General features: G+C 36.2%; 1 protein-coding gene across 2 annotated transcripts in view; it reads right to left on the reverse strand.

Annotated features, from left to right (window-relative positions):
- The window catches only part of LOC143250538 (uncharacterized), a 36,681-nt gene that overhangs the window by 21,850 nt on the left and 600 nt on the right, over positions 1-14,231 (reverse strand). The gene's annotated exons all lie outside the window — the stretch shown is intronic.

Below are 14,231 nucleotides of genomic sequence, written 5' to 3' on the forward strand. Positions count from 1 at the left end.
GTCTTTACACAAGGACCTCTTTTATTAGCAGGCATCTTTACAGTATAATCAACCCCTAATTATACAAGTTTTTACACAACACTATTTCGAGAAATAACGTAATGTGTTACGTTACGTGACACATGCTTGCTTTTATATGCGTTAGGGCCCGGCATGGCCAAGCGCGTAAGGCGTGCGACTCGTAATCCGAGGGTCGCGGGTTCGCGCCCGCGTCGCGCTAAACATGCTCGCCCTCCCAGCCATGGGGGCGTATAATGTAACGGTCAATCCCACTTTTCGTTGGTAAAAGAGTAGCCCAAGAGTTGGCGGTGGGTGGTGATGACTAGCTGCCTTCCCTCTAGTCTTACACTGCTAAATTAGGGACGGCTAGCAAAGATAGCCCTCGAGTAGCTTTGTGCGAAATTCCAAAAAAAAAAAAAAAATTATATGCGTTAGATATAACACTTTAAAAGTTACGGTCTACCTGAAGCGTCGTTAGCTTGCAACGTTTAAACTGTTGTATCGTTGTTTTTTAATGAGCGGGTTATTATAAAATTATTTGATGAAAATACTTCAACGTCTGGTTTATATAAAAATAATAAATTACTTTATTTTTTCCTTAAGACTCCTACAAGTCTGCTGTAGACTGATACGGGCCTAAAAACCACTTTAGTTATACAAAATAATTTAATAATCGCAGTAGCTAACACAGATCTAAACACCACGAAAACACCACTTAAAATAACTTTATAATCTTTACAACTGTCTCGTATTTACGATCATGCCAATAAACTGAGGTCAACGCCCTCTACCTAACCAAGAAATTACAACATTAAAAATCTATATAAGTAATACGCTTGTATTTGTATAATAACGGAAGGTTTTCATACCTTGAGTCTGGCGCCTTAGACCGCTCGGCCATCCTGACCTTCCTGGGTATTTAACAACATCAATACCCAAATACCGACACAGTGAAACTTGTATTTGTATGTCCGGAACTTTTTACATAAATTTCTCAATCAAATGCTCCAAGTCTCGTGTCGTTAAAAGGCCTTTCTCTGAGGTGTCAGGACTGTGTATTCAGAATCACCGTCCTTGTTTAGACAAACTTTTCAAAATAACGAATATTGTGTACCACACTTGTATTCAAAATCTTGTTGACTGGCTTCGATTTCAACTTTAGTTTTGTTTTGTCTTTAATTGCAAAGTATTTCACACAAATAGCACACAATCCGCGAGAAATTTTCTGTAAAAATTAACATTTAACTAAATACAAATTTCGTGGTCTTCCTCGATTTATTTAGGTTTAAAACACGCATGCGCAGTTTTTTCAAAACCTTTTGTTTATCGCCATATGAACACGCATTCAGAGCTTTTTGTATATTCAATTAAGTTTGCCTTGATTACTTCGTTACACTTACTTTAAAATAATTTAATCTCGATTCGTCTCATAAACTGCTTATAAATATCTTTTAGCTACATTTTTTCTTTAGAACAGATTTTGTTCATTAGTTTTGTGAGTTTCTTTGCTTAAACTCATGAAACTGTCAAAAACCGAAAGCTCAAACTGAAAAGAAACTATAATCGTCTTTTTACACACGAATCTTACACTTAAACACCTTTCAGGAAAGAAAAGTACCTTGTTAATGTTAAAGTATAAAGGAAGTGCCTTGCTAATTCTTAAATACAGAGAAAACACTTTTCTAATTTTAAAATTTAAAGTAAATAGCTGGCTAATTTTAAATTCCAAAGAAAGTACTTTGCCATTTTTAAAGTATAAAGGGAAATGTAGCAATTTTTTAGTTAAAATTAGTCACAAGTTTAGCAACTATGTATACAATATTCAAAATAAAGTTTATTTTTATTATAAACCATCCACATTGTAGCTTGTTGACCGAAAAAAACAATCCGCATACGTAATTTTTTCATCACAGCATTAGCACTACCAATGGAGTATCACTATGCCTATGATGTCTTAAACTTAAATGTTCAAACCTATCCACTAAATACGTCTGTAATGTTTCATTTCAGTATCCTGTTAAATATTGACCAGTTTTACAACGTATAGTTTAGTCAGAGCAATTGATTATAAATAGCAAAGACAAAAGTAGTGATTAATCGACTACCAAAAGAAAAAACAAAATAACGAGGCAATTAAGAACCGCAGTAACATGGAAAAGATAAAAGTTTGTTTCTAAAAGTCGAGAAAGTTTCGAACATTCATTCAACGGAACGTTAACTTCAACAAAAGCAAACTTCCCAAGCAACGTTTTGGTTTTTTTTTACACGCACTACTCGAGTAGTTATCTACTCGAGGACTATCTGTGCTAGCCGTCCCTAATTTAGCAGTGTAAGACTAGAGGGAAGGCAGCCAGTCATCACCACCCACCGCCAACTCTTGGGCTACTCTTTTATCAACGAATAGTGGGATTGACCATAACATTATAACGCCCCCACGGCTGAAAGGGCGAGCATGTTTGGCGCGACGGGGATGCGAACCCGCGACCCTCAGATTACGAGTCGCACGCCTTAACACGCTTGGCCATGCCGGGCCCCTTGAGACAGATACAGCAAAACGTATATTTCAGGTTTGAGAGTGGAACAAACAGATAACGTTTATTCAACGTTAGTTAGTCCCTCTCAAAGGTAACTGTTAAGCCTTACATATTGGTTTCCTTATTTCAAAATTTGCAGTTCATCTGGAAAGCTTCCCACTGGCACAGCAACATGTCTGCGGACATACAATGCAAGAAATTGGGTTTCGATACCCGTGGTTGATAAAGCACAGATAACCTATTGTGTATCTTTGTAGTTTCTTTAGAACATATTAAAATAAAATATCTGTAGTTAAAATTTTAAATTATGACATATCTTGTCTGGACAACCATAGACATTCGGTGATATTTTAAATATTTTATATTCAAAAATATATTATTTTGTATATTATGCCCCAATTGTGAACAAGTTAGATTATTTGAATTTATAACTGATAGTATATGTACATCAGGCATTCAGACTTTATATTCAAATGCACTCACTTCCTTCCCTTGAGCTAAGTGGATAGGTAGATCAGCTATTAAATCTTTCGGAGAAGGAGGAAGTAATCGTATTTCTCATAACTTCAGAGCTAATTATTGCGTTTGTAACTTCTTGTTGTGAAGAACAGCTAACGCCGCGCGCGTTGTGACAGAACAATTTACGCATTCTTCAAATCCGTTACAGCGCAAAACTGGAACACCATCTTTGGGAAATGTTTCATTCTTTCGCTGAAGAGCATGAGAAGGAAAAAAACAAGGATCCTTAACGAAGTTTTAATCAGATATTACTTGAGTAGCGTTCTGCCTGCCATTTATAACTTAATGACTATTCTTCATTATAATGTTTTTTTTTGTTTGAAGTATTGATTTGAATCCCTATACATAAGAAAACCGAAACTGGTAGAACGCTATTTTCCCAAGGTTCACTACTAAATACGCTTTTCAAACCACGTGCATCATTTGTTATACTCAAAATAACATGCTACATACGCAGATTACACTAAATTAATGTCAAGCCCAAATTTATTCTCCATTTTATATTGATAATATTTTGGAAATTGTAAATGCTCTGTGAGATAAGAAATCTCCGTTCGCAAAAGAAACAAGACATGTCAGCTAATTACGGATATATATATATATAATATTATATCTATATAATACAAGCTGTACCTTTAAATGAAAGAAATATTTTCCAACTAAAATAACTTATGCATACATCATATGAGTCTATTAAGTTTAGTTTTTAAGAAAGCTATAAACAATTACCAGCTAACTTCTTATGTTTCAAAACTATATTAAAGATGGTTATAACATTAATTAAATTATCCACAAAGGATCGGCTTTCACTATGTGAGACAAAGATGTTAACTGGTGTAGTAAATTTCATTAAACTATATGTACCATATCGACTATGTGAAGAATCTTATCTCTCTTCGAAGATTGTCGCATATATTAAGCATTAATGACAACCGATAATAACTTACACGGTAGTTGGGCTCATATCTTAAAGTTCTAACAAAACGCCATTTAATGACCGATTACATACAAATTTTATCATTATTAAGCAGAATGGCATAAAACAACAAAAACTCGACAGCTAACTGAACTGCGGCGTATTTTACTTTTGAACAAATATGTCATAGAAGTAACATATACACGCGACTAGTTCTGTTTTTCCAGATAATAACCCTTCATAATTATGTCGGGTCCTCTTGTCTTTGTTTCATTTACAGTTTTTGCCAATTACCTCTGTATTCATGATTATCTCCTGTTAGAGGACGACACACTTAACTTACTACTGTTGAGTTACAATTTCTTATCTGTCTCTCTTTCTCACTAGAACTGAGCGCATTCCAGTGATTAACATATGTGATTAAGTATTTGAGATTTTATGATTCGTGCCCAGTTATAATAAAAACAAAAATCTACCCCATACTTTAGGGTTCTGGATGCTTTATAAGAGTGAGGGTCATCTCCTATTAATCGATTAGAAAAGTCCAAGAGCTGGCAGAGTTAACCAACTGCCTTCCCTCCAGTCTATTAGTTTAAAATTAGGAACAACTAGCGTAGTTAGCCTTCGAGCAGTTTTATGTAAAATTCAGCTAGAAGCAACAATAAATCTTACTCGATGATCCTAATACACTTGATCTTTGTCTTTCAAAGCCATTAGCTAAACGGGACATACCCATCTTGGAAATCCTAAATACCAGATCTGAATACATGTTTATGATCTGTTTGTATTTAAATATTGCAAAGAAAAGTTTTTTTAGCTTATCTCTTCGAAAGACAATCAGTTTCCAGTGGAATCACATAACCTAGGAAACGTTACGCAATGTTGTAATTCTGATAAATCCTCTTCTCACCTTGATTTTGTATCTACCATGTTTGTCGCCTGACTTGTTGAATTGCACATTCGAAGTAGTTTTAATATAACTTTCTCAACCAGATGAAGATATGTTTGATCTATTATAACTCAAACTATTACAGAATATAGTTTATTGCAACGTTTTGTTGAAAATGCAGAAATTACAAAGTTGAAGAAAACTTTTGCGAAAACTGTATCAAGGCCTCCAATCTCCCAAAATGGAAGTTACCTCAGCTACATGGGTTGAAAAGGCACAATTAACTCGTTCTTAGAGTTAAATACGCACTAGATTCCAAACTTGCACCTACACTTGTTACCTTTTGTCGTGGCTCGGCATGACCAGGTAGTTGAGGTGCTCGACTCGTAATTTGAGGGTAGAGGATTCAAATCCCCGTCACACCAAACATGCTCGCCCTTTCAGCCGTGAAGGAGTTATAATGCAATGGTCAATCCGACTATTCTTTGGTAAAAAAGTAGCCCAAGAGTTGGTGTTGGGTAGTTATGACTAGCTGCCTTCCCTCTAGTATCACACTGCTAAGTGAGGGACGGCTAGCGCAAATAGCTCTCGAGTAGCTTGGCGCGAAATTCAAAACAAATCAAAGGTTTTGTCGTTAGTGGGCATTTATTACAATAGCCCCTCCCCCAAAAAAAAACTATGAAAAAGTGCTACATCAGTCTTTCCTAGATGTTGATATGAAACATTTATAATTGTATATGTTTAAATCCCAACAGTTTTAAGTATTGGAGATAAAGGGTTGGGAATAAAAAAATTCTGTTTGCAAAACTATTCCTCGGATGGTTATGGAAATTGTGAAAACTAACAAAAAAGGGACTGATTACTAAAACTTTGGAAAACTATGAGTTAGGCATATGTGAAACAATAAAACATTCAAGTCAACCACCCCCTGTGAAAGAACTTCAAGTCTCAAAATCCCTTGTTTCATGAAAAGTCATTCAAATGACTGCTGGTCTTGATTTTGTTCTCTTCTTTCATTTCTTTCGTGCAAACAGTTTCTGTAATCTTCATCCCTGCAGTACGAACGATTATGCTGTTGGTAATTGGTTTTCCGTTTTTACATCCAAATATGATCACTTTGCCAGTATTCTATAGGCAGTTTCTTCGATCACTTAATCCTACTTATTCAGCAAACATAAAACTGATAAAACGACTTGTTTTATGACTCATTCACACGCAAAAGGCCATCAGCACATAATATAGATAAATATTTAGTTGTATACACGAGATTTAAGGCGGCAATATCATTGTTCTCTGTAACACTAAAGGATAAAAGAATGACATCATAAAGTAATAACGTATAGAAATAAACAGCCATATATATTACACGTGTATGAGATACTTAATGTATTAATAAATTCGAACTCATTCATTTTACTTTTATAAACTTTGACCTTTTCAGAACATGATATGGCTAGACCCCAGGCATCAGCTGAAACGGATAAGTGTTAGGGACATAGAATATGACGTATGTTTAACTAGAGCTTTGTTTTACTTGTTGAATCATTTTCCTATGACTGTTGTGCCTGTAATGGCCAAGTGGTTAGGTCGTACGACACTTAAGCTGAGGTTCGCGGGTTCGAATCCCCGTCACAACAAACATGCTCGCCTTTTCAGCCGTGGGGGCGTTATAATGTAACGTTCAATCCCACTATTCGTTGATAAAAAGAGTAGTCCAAGAGTTGGCAGTGGGTGATGATAACTAGTTGTCTTTCCTCTAGCCTTACACTACTAAATTAGGGACGGCTAGCGCAGATAGCCTTTGTATAGCTTTGCGCGAAATTCAGAAAACAAATAAACAAATCTATGACTGTTAACAAATATGATTAATACTTCAAGTCCACCCTCGCTAGCATTAACTAATGTATCTAATTATCGTTACAATATCAAATCCTCGTCAGTTTCGTGTCCTGAAATTTCCTTCTAAATTTCTAATTCAGATTATAATCAACTGTCCATAAATGTTCAAAGAGAGATTTGAATTGTTAATCTCATATTGTAATCTCGACTGAGTATGCAGCTAGTAAACTTAGAAATGAGAAAGTGTATTGGAATTACGCTTCATCGGACTTTAGATAATTCATACATAAGTCTACATAAGGTAAACAATATCAGTTTGTCACGTCGTTTAAAGTATCAGATTTAGAAACATCTTATTATTTACGTACGATTATCATCATTTACTTAGTATTGTAATACTATTCCTCTACTTGGGTAATGTGCAGAGAAAGTTCTTTGCGTTTTTTTTCTTTATTTCCCATATTAATTTCACTGTTGATATTATTCTCTCTATGCTTCTCTTTCTGTTTTATTTTATTACCAAACTTTCTGCAGTTTTGTTAGAATTAACAATTCCACATCATTTTAAAAGTTTTTTTCCGTTTCTTTGTACGTTTTTACACTTTGCATCTCTAGTTTTCTCCAAGTATCAGTCTCTACCTATTTAACAATTTCTTCTTCTACTTATGATCAGCCAATCAGCTGATATTTAGAGTTGTTTAAAGGTCACAGACTTCTTCGGTCGCTGCTGGAATTAATGTTTTACCGGGTTATGTAACAACGTCTCAAAACGTCTTAAAGTGTGTATGACTGACATTTAATTATGGACTCAGCAGATAGCCCGATGTGGCTTTGCAACAAGGAAACACACACACACATCTGATTATGGACTCAGTAGATAGCTCGATGTGGCTTTGCTACAAGGAAACACACACACACATCTGATTATGGACTCAGTAGATAGACCGATGTGGCTTTGCTACAAGGAAACACACACACACATCTGATTATGGACTCAGTAGATAGACCGATGTGGCTTTGCTACAAGGAAACACACACACACATCTGATTATGGACTCAGTAGATAGACCGATGTGGCTTTGCTACAAGGAAACACACACACACATCTGATTATGGACTCAGTAGATAGACCGATGTGGCTTTGCTACAAGGAAACACACACACACATCTGATTATGGACTCAGTGGATAGACCGATGTGGCTTTGCTACAAGGAAACACACACACACATCTGATTATGGACTCAGTAGATAGACCGATGTGGCTTTGCTACAAGGAAACACACACACATCTGATTATGGACTCAGTAGATAGACCGATGTGGCTTTGCTACAAGGAAACACACACACACATCTGATTATGGACTCAGTAGATAGACCGATGTGGCTTTGCTACAAGGAAACACACACACACATCTGATTATGGACTCAGTGGATAGACCGATGTGGCTTTGCTACAAGGAAACACACACACACATCTGATTATGGACTCAGTGGATAGACCGATGTGGCTTTGCTACAAGGAAACACACACACACATCTGATTATGGACTCAGCAGATAGCCCAATGTGGCTTTGCAACAAGGAAACACACACACATCTGATTATGGACTCAGTGGATAGACCGATGTGGCTTTGCTACAAGGAAACACACACACACATCTGATTATGGACTCAGTAGATAGACCGATGTGGCTTTGCTACAAGGAAACACACACACACATCTGATTATGGACTCAGTAGATAGACCGATGTGGCTTTGCTACAAGGAAACACACACACACATCTGATTATGGACTCAGTGGATAGACCGATGTGGCTTTGCTACAAGGAAACACACACACACATCTGATTATGGACTCAGTAGATAGACCGATGTGGCTTTGCTACAAGGAAACACACACACACATCTGATTATGGACTCAGTGGATAGACCGATGTGGCTTTGCTACAAGGAAACACACACACACATCTGATTATGGACTCAGTAGATAGACCGATGTGGCTTTGCTACAAGGAAACACACACACACATCTGATTATGGACTCAGTGGATAGACCGATGTGGCTTTGCTACAAGGAAACACACACACACATCTGATTATGGACTCAGTGGATAGACCGATGTGGCTTTGCTACAAGGAAACACACACACACATCTGATTATGGACTCAGTAGATAGACCGATGTGGCTTTGCTACAAGGAAACACACACACACATCTGATTATGGACTCAGTAGATAGACCGATGTGGCTTTGCTACAAGGAAACACACACACACATCTGATTATGGACTCAGTAGATAGACCGATGTGGGTTTGCTACAAGGAAACACACACACACATCTGATTATGGACTCAGTGGATAGACCGATGTGGCTTTGCTACAAGGAAACACACACACACATCTGATTATGGACTCAGTGGATAGATCGATGTGGCTTTGCTACAAGGAAACACACACACACATCTGATTATGGACTCAGTAGATAGACCGATGTGGCTTTGCTACAAGGAAACACACACACATCTGATTATGGACTCAGTGGATAGACCGATGTGGCTTTGCTACAAGGAAACACACACACACATCTGATTATGGACTCAGTAGATAGACCGATGTGGCTTTGCTACAAGGAAACACACACACACATCTGATTATGGACTCAGTAGATAGACCGATGTGGCTTTGCTACAAGGAAACACACACACACATCTGATTATGGACTCAGTAGATAGACCGATGTGGCTTTGCTACAAGGAAACACACACACACATCTGATTATGGACTCAGTGGATAGACCGATGTGGCTTTGCTACAAGGAAACACACACACACATCTGATTATGGACTCAGTGGATAGACCGATGTGGCTTTGCTACAAGGAAACACACACACACACATCTGATTATGGACTCAGCAGATAGCCCAATGTGGCTTTGCAACAAGGAAACACACACACATCTGATTATGGACTCAGCAGATAGCCCGATGTGGCTTTGCTACAAGGAAACACACACACACATCTGATTATAAATGATCGACACTTGATAATCATTAAAATCAAATTAATAATTAAAAAATAATGTTTCATGTGCACAAATAAAATATACCTATTGGACACCTCAAATGCTTTCATTTAAAACATTCTACATGATTTGGCGTCACAATGTCATCTTGCGCAGATAGCCCTTTTGTAGCTTTGCGCGAAATTCCAAACAAACAAATACCATGTCATCTTAATGAGTAATATACAAGACTAAGAGACGAATGTAAAATATTTATACATTTTTTTACAAATAAAAATATTCGACTCTTTGTCGTATAAGTCACTTCTGAATATGACGTGATAAAGTCGAAAAGTGTATAATATTTTAAATGGAAGGCATTGATGGTTTAACAAATATAATATAAGTTGTTGTTTTTGTTTTTTTAAAAAGAAAAATTAGAGGCCCAACATGGACAGGTGGTTAAGGCGTTCGAGTCGTAATCTGAAGGTCGTAGGCTCGAATATCCGTCACACTAAACATGCTCGTTTTTTCAGTCTTGAGAGGATTATAAAATGACGGTTAATCCCACTATTTGTTGATAAAGAAGTGGTCCAAGAGTTGGCGGTGCATGGTGATAACTAGCTGCCTTCCCTTTAATCTTACGCTGATAAATTAGGGACGGCTAACACAGAGAGCCATCGTGTAGCTTTGCATGAAATTCAAAAATTGTTTTGTATGAATTATATATTTGATGGATTCGCAACATTATCATTTCCTTATGTTGGCATCAAAGTCATCAAATTACTGTCCTAAGAATGTCACTAGAAAGTTTCTAGAAAAAGTTGTTGCTATTATAAAGTTCGTTTATTGGGTTTAATCACTACTACCATTATCATTAGTTGGTTATCGCAGTGAAAGAAAAACCTGGATCAAAGCTTTTAATTTCGTAGGTAATAACTGATCATTTTAGTAGCAAAATTCCCAAAATAGGCATCAATGTAATGTGCGTAAAATATGTTGTACCTCCATCAACTGCCCAAAAATCCACCATGACGCATCGAAGTTAGCAACCAGACTAGATCACAATCAAAACCTATCTACTTCCAGGATGGGGCCTGGCATGGCCAAGCGCGTAAGGCGTGCGACTCGTAATCCGAGGGTTGCGGGTTCGCGCCCGCGTCGCGCTAAACATGCTCGCCCTCCTAGCCGTGGGGGCGTACAATGTGTCGGTCAATCCCACTATTCGTTGGTAAAAGAGTAGCCCAAGAGTTGGCGGTGGGTGGTGATGACTATCTGCCTTCCCTCTAGTCTTACACTGCTAAATTAGGGACGGCTAGCACAGATAGCCCTCGAGTAGCTTTGTACAAAATTTCAAAACACACAAACACACACTTCCAGGATGACAACTTTCGCAAGTTCACTTCAACATCTACTCCATGGAAATTCAGCCTTATTACTATTATTCAAGACAGTGTGGTGTAGATCACAGGCTCTATGTAGTAAAGCCTATATTGAAAGTAAAATGCACCCATCCCTTAGAAAAATGAGTAAATGGTGCATAAACATGATAATGGTTATTAATCCTGCCAAAACCACGACCATGCTAGGTACACTTAAGAATAGAATTGCTGATGAGGACAAACTATCCCATTGTGGCTACTGCTATCCCTCTTGAAAAGTACTGAAGTATCTTCTTAGGGAATCTTTGACAGACAATTCAACTTCATCTGTCACGTAAAAACCATGATATTAAATGCTATTAAATTATTATTGCACTGAAAATTGCAGCAAGAAATAGAGCTGTATAACATTAGATGCTCCATACTGCATTATGTACTATCGAAGATCAATAGGAGTGCTATATATCAATATAAGATAAGAAATACTTGTTTAAGAGTGATCACTTCAGCCACATCTATTAAAGCTTTGTTATAAATCTCAACAGCATCGCAGAGTACCAACAGCGCTTACAAGCAATATTATTTACTAGAGCTTTACAGGGTAAAGGTACATTCCAATACTGGGCTACTGCACTTTCCAGATTTTTATATTCTAACTTCATAAAAACTCTGAAGACTTCATATTATCTGAAATTCACCTCAAGCGAAAGTCATTTGTGTATAAGCGATATGCAACCATGAATGAGATCATTAGTCACCCTAAGATCTCAAATGTCTTCATGTGGAAAAAACATAATAATTCAGTGTAATGTTCCCCTCCATCAGAAAGTTAGATTACGAAAGAGTACCCACGAATCCAAAACGAGCAATTGCACTGAAATATCAGAATTACGTCGTAGGACTAAGCAGATAAATAGTAAACGTGATTGCTATGATTTCAGGTTCTTCAGCTATCTTTCTCAGGAAAGCAACAGTTAATTTAATTTCAAAGAGTAACTAGAAGCTTGTGACCTTTTCGATTGCGAGACTCCGTCAACTTCAAATAATCATTTATTATATTATTAATGGTATACTTAGAGGTTTATTACAATGAGTTTTTGGGGGGTTGAGAGTAACCGTAACCTTAATTTGGCACATAAACTTACATAAGGTATAGATCGTACACTTTTCTATTTCAAACACGCTGTTGTGCGACTTTCAACTATCACGGAGAACATTGAAGTCTCCGTCATTTGAGTGTTGTGTTTTTTTCTGCTCGATGTCCCTCAACAGGTCCTGGCGTCTGTATAATCGTTTTCGCAGATCCTTTACAGCAAAAAGTCTTATAAAGTGTTGTTACTCTTCAGAACAGATACAATAAATTAAACCAAAATTATATTTAAAGTTAGGTTTTAAGAAAAAATAAATGGCATTTTTGTTATCGTATTTTAACTGAAGTGAAAAAAATATGCTGTGCGATCCTGTATGCTGTGCGATCCTGTATACTGTGCGATCCTGTATGCTGACTTCTTAATTACAACTTATAACACTCTGCTTTTCCTTTTTTTACAAATATACAACAAGCACGTCATTGGAGTAACCTGAACTCTGCAAAATATAAGGGTAGCCTTGAAGGTTTATTTTTTGAATTCTACAACAACTCATTATAAGAACTGATAATTGGTCGTAATACACAGAAAGGTTCAAAAAGTACTTTTTCTACTTCTTAGATCTCCTCAATTAATATAATGTTTTTGCAATGAAGTTTCTCTGATTTTTTGTCAGTCTGTGTACCAGGCATAGCTAAATTTCAAATACATCCATAAATTTAAAACAGACCAAATAATTAGCGTAGTGGTTAAATATAAAGAAATTTTAAGCCACTTTGTATTTCCCTGTACGCCCTATATACACACAGTAAATCATATGAAACGCTATGATCAGTCAGGAAATAATTTCTCTACAGTTATTTTTATATAAAAATAAAGCTACGAGAAGTAACTAGGAGATACTTTAACCACAGTTCTTTCAACTTTAATGTAAAACACATTAAACTGAATAAAGCAGTCGAAAAATACTTCTGTTACGATAATTTTTACTTACAAAAGTCATATCAAACACTGGAGTACTACTGTTGTTCATATCAAACACTGGAGTACTACTGTTGTTCATATCAAACACTGGAGTACTACTGTTGTTCATATCAAACACTGGAGTACTACTGTTCGTTTTATTTTAGATTATATTACTAAACTCTATGAAGAAGGTATGAGGAACTTGTTCTAAGATGTTTCACTTTACAGTGAGTCATATTAGACACTCTGAAATTGTCAGAGGATAACTATAGTACAGTTATTTTTAAAAGCCATGGAATAATCTGGAAAGACACTATAGTTTCTTTTCACTTTACAGTACATTATATTAAACACTATGAATTACTCGGGAGATTGATGTGGTGTAATTCTATTCACAGCAAATTGCATTAAATGTCAAAAGGCAGCCTCGAAATACTAGATCTTTATTTTACGACACAGTCAATTATATTAAATAATATGCAGTAGTCAGGAGATACTTTTATTACACTTTCTTTTACATTAAAATTAATCGTATTAAGCTCTGTAAAGTAGCTTGAATGTACTCGACCCTTAGTTTTTTTTTACTTTATAGCAAATGCTATTAAACATTAGAAACAGTCGAGAGATATGTCCTTACAAAGTTCTTTACGTTACATTAAATAGCATAAAATAGTACATAAGAGTCAACAAATATTTGTCCTACAGAGTCATTTATGCTATAGTAAATCATATTAAACAATATGAAACAGTTGAAAGATATCTTTCCTCCAGAGTCATTTATGCTATAGTAAATCATATTAAACAATATGAAACAGTTGAAAGATATCTATCCTCCAGAGTTATTTACGCTACGGTAAATCATATAAAACAGTCGAGAAATATTTGTTCAGGCAGTTTTTGGCGTTACAGTAAAACCTATTAGACAAAAGAATTTAATCTTCCCGTAGTTCAGTTAATTTACTCACAGCGTATCACTTCAAACTCTACTGAATAACCAGGAGGTAGTTGTGCAACAGTCTGTTTTATCTTACAGTAAAATAAATCATATTAAACACTAAGGCGTATTTATATTAAACACTAAGGCGTATTTAAGT

Source organism: Tachypleus tridentatus, chromosome 5, assembly GCF_004210375.1.
Source record: "Tachypleus tridentatus isolate NWPU-2018 chromosome 5, ASM421037v1, whole genome shotgun sequence".
Taxonomy (NCBI): domain Eukaryota; kingdom Metazoa; phylum Arthropoda; class Merostomata; order Xiphosura; family Limulidae; genus Tachypleus; species Tachypleus tridentatus.